Here is a 4103-nt window from a genome sequence, read left to right on the forward strand (position 1 = left end):
CAGCCCAGCATGGACTGTCAGCCATGTTTCCAGTACAGCTGAGGTTTCAGATGCCAGCAACCCATGTCTGACTGCAAATGTATGAGAGACTCCAAGAGACAACTACTTGGTTGCTATATTAGTGTTGGGGTAATTCATTATGCAGTAATAACAATCAGAATAGCCAGTAACAGAACCCATGTCTGTTGGATGCCAACGCTCTTCTAAAGGTATGTATCTTACTGCTTTCCTTAACTCTTTGATACTGTTACCACTTTTCCATAATGAAATCTAGTATGAGACTCAGTTTATAATTACATATTTAGCTATTTAATTATGTTAGAATGTCCATAGTTCTTTGAGTTCTGCAAAAATTTCCCTGAATTCTATTCTATTTCGTAACAAAACAGAGACTAATTATTTTACAAATAATGGTCAAATTCTCATTCACTTAACCAATATTTCTTGAGTACCTACTATATGTCAGGCAGTGTAAAAACTTCTGTTGATACAAAAATGAATTAACATGAACTTTTATTTTGTCAATGATGGAGGGCTGGGAGAAAATGGGGAAAGATGCACATATAAATAAATAGGACAACAAAATAAGAAGAGTTCTGTAATAGAGGAAAGCGCCAAAGAAATGCCAGCTGAGAAGTCTAAAAATTTAGTTTCTCGGGTGGCTGGAGGAAGGAGGGGAGGAGACTGGAGTAAGGAAAAGGCTCCCTGGGCTAGTTAATCTACAATATTAACCTCAAGTTCTTAGTCAAGACTCCTTGAGTCAGAGGAAGGAGGTTGGAGAGAAGAATCCAAAGGGCAAAAGCTGAGATCTCAGATTTTCTGGAAAAGCACCTCGAGAAGGATGTTGAGCTTGAGAGAATCCAGAAGTAGGCCTCCAGACGCTAGTTGTTTTTTTTTTTAAAGCCTACAGCACCCGGTATTCCTAGGTGGTTGGTCTCCCATCCAAGCACTAACGAGGCCCAATCCTGCTTAGCTTCCGAGATCAGAATGATTGGGCGTGTTCAGGATGGCATGGCCGTAGACCAGACACTATTCTGTGAGGAGAGTTTCAAAATTAAAATTGCCTGTTCAGTCTACCAGGCATTATCTTTATACAATATTGTCATTCTCACTCTCCCATTCATATTTATATTCATATTCATATCCATATTCTCTCTCCTCCACTTCCTCCCTCCATTTCTCTCTCTCTCTCTCTCTCTCTCTCTCTCTCTCTCTCTCTCTCGTGCGCGCGTGCACGCGCGAGATATATATATCCCCTGCTCACCTTTAAATAATAGTAATGGCTCTTACTCCTAAACTATTCTTTTTGTTTTCAGAGTAATGAGTGAATTGATGTCTATAGAGATTACTGATATCCTTGCTAAAAAAAAAAAAAAATGCTTCATGAATGGAAGTTATCATTATTCTAGTAGTATTGGTTTATATTTTAAGAATAAGGAAGCTATCTCTTTATCTTTGTTCAAGCAGTGTGCTCTTCTCAAGGGAGCTATTTTTAACACATTGTATCTCTTACTCAACGAGGTAGCAAGCAATGTTTTCTCATATGCTTGTCTCACATCCTTCATTTAGCTACCCATAATTAGAGACTGCCGTTTGTTTATTTAGTTAGCAAGTTAGTAATTTTTGTACCCATTTTTATTTTCTGACCTTTTTTTCTTTTTAAACTTGTCCAGCCTCCTTCTGTTTTGGGAACTGTTTCTTAACAGTTGGGGCTGTCAATCACATAGCCTTGCCTGTCCCACTGAGAGCAAGCCTATGACTCAAGCTGGTCAGTAAGAGCATTGCATTCCCCCTCAAACACAGTGATCAGTCCAAGGATGAGCATGCGATCCCAGCAGAGCCAATGTTTTTCAAGAATTGTTATGGATGATCAGGGGCAGGGATTTTTTATTCATTTGAGGTCATGAACAACAAAAACTATGTAAGTCTGGTGCTGTCAGGACTCATCTTCTCCAAAGTGGACACAGCCAGCCTACAAATTAAAGCGAACATCCAAAAAAAAAAAAAAAAAAAAGCAAAATTAATAGATGAAACTAGTTCTACGCTAAAAGCTACCAACCCTTGACTTTTAGGTTAAATAAGCCAATAAATTAATTTTTTTTTTCTAGCTTCGGCTAGCTTAAATTGGGTTTCTATCACTTCTAGCCAAGAGTTCTGATTAATTAAATTCATCCCTGCATATGGATTCATAGTTCTGGAAACAACTTTAACCATCCATCTGATATACTATCTCATTACCCTCCTTCTAAACTCCCTGGCACATTCATTCAGTGTGGTGTGATTGTTAGGAGCAAAGTCTTTGAACATAGACAGAACTGGGTTTTAATATCAGTTTTTCTATGTACAAGTTGTGTGTCTTTGAGCAAACCGATAATTTCTTTCAACCTGTTTTTTTTCCCCTATAAAATAGGGATATTTTAGCATACATCCTCCAGATATTTTGAGGTGATTAATGTAAAGCACTCAGCTCACCCCTTAGTGGATTTTAGAGTTTAATTAAATGATTATTCAGTCAGTTATTTTAGCACCTCTTCTACAGGCTATCCTAGACACCAAATATGTGAAGGATCTTGAGCAACATGTCCAAGGATACTTCTCTTTTTTATTCCTCAAGTTAAACCAGAGTTAACTTTACAGAGGACAATATTTTCCTCTTAAGAAATTTCATGATAGTCTCTCTTTGACACCATCGTACATATACCCCAGCTACATGCAGGTCAGAGCCATATCTTCATGCTATGATTGCTCCTCAAAGTTGAGGTCGTCATTGACCCATCTAGGGAGTTGGGTTGAACCAAAATTCATTCCAAAAATTCTTCCTTCACTCCTCGGGCAACTGCAGACACAACCAGATGAAAGAGTGCAGAGCAGCGGGCTTACCTTGTAGAGTCTCTTCTATGCAAAGAAACAGAAACATTCCCTCAAATTAGTATTCAGCCCTGAGGAAAGACTCAATCCTACATCCGTTCTCCACATTTTGGTAATCTGTTTTTACCCCACTGATTTCAAACAGTTATGTAAACTCTTCTCATGGTTGGTTGAGAGCTTGCATTTAGATGTAATAAAAAAGAATTAAAAGTTCTAAAGTGCACCTCCTTAATTGTGTTTGACTTCTGGATTGGTTGTTGCTGGTTAGCTTTATGTGTCAAAAATTGATTTTCTATTTTTTATATAATACAGAGTGTTTTAAGCTAACCCGTGGTGCAAAGGAGGTGAGAGTCTTAGTGATAAGGCCAGGGTGAACACTGTTTGAATATTTCCCTTGCACCTTGCTCTGTCTGTAACTCAGACCTTTTCTCAGAAATAGGGAAGAAAGTGAGGCCTAACCTCTCTCTTCTTAACAGCACTACAGCATATTAGGAGAGAAAAGTTTCTTTGTGAAATAAAATTTATCTGCAATTGTTTCCGTCTTCTAGGAAGTGGCCAGCAGTGGTTGAGTTGTCCTCGATCTTCTTCATTTCTGTTTTCAGAGTTACCCCCAAATAGATATACAATATGTTCTGGTTATTCTCTATCACCCACCCCCATCCACACCTGTTCTGAGCCAGGGGTGGGGAATCCCTGCAGACTACTTCACCAGGGCTCCCCTGCCCTCTGGCATCTAGTTGGGTTTGGCCCATGGGGAGCACCTGCAAGAGCCTGGAAGGCAAGAAGAATGAGAGAGCAGGGTACTTCTTCTTCCTCCCTGCTTTGGTGCCTGTAACACCTAAAATAACAGCTCTTACTGGTGCTTCCACAGCTACAGCTCTCACCAGGCTCAAAGATACTATTTCCCTCCCTCCCTCCTTCAGGCTTAGGGGTGCAATGGCTTCCCACTGTCACTGGTCCCTAGGTGCCTCAGTGTTCCTTGTTGGTTTCTCTAACCTGTCCACACTTCTGAAAACAGTCCCGTAATTAAATTCTCTTCAGTTAAATCCCTTTGAGTGGAATATTGATTTCTGCCAGGACTTTGGCTGATGTATAGGTAAGTTAAAAATTGTTTGTTTGCTATGCAAACACAATTTCAAGCCAAGTTTTCTCAATTCCCTTTCAATTAGACTAAACTTACAAAGCCCCTTCTACATAGAATTTCTGGAACTATCATGAGGAATTCATAATTCAAT

General features: G+C 39.4%; 1 pseudogene; it reads right to left on the reverse strand.

The window, feature by feature from the left end:
- Positions 1-901: 901 nt before the first annotated feature.
- On the reverse strand, positions 902-1023 carry LOC118605399 (annotated as a pseudogene).
- Positions 1024-4103: the final 3080 nt, after the last annotated feature.

This window comes from Rousettus aegyptiacus, unplaced genomic scaffold, assembly GCF_014176215.1.
Source record: "Rousettus aegyptiacus isolate mRouAeg1 unplaced genomic scaffold, mRouAeg1.p scaffold_m13_p_1, whole genome shotgun sequence".
Taxonomy (NCBI): Eukaryota; Metazoa; Chordata; class Mammalia; order Chiroptera; family Pteropodidae; genus Rousettus; species Rousettus aegyptiacus.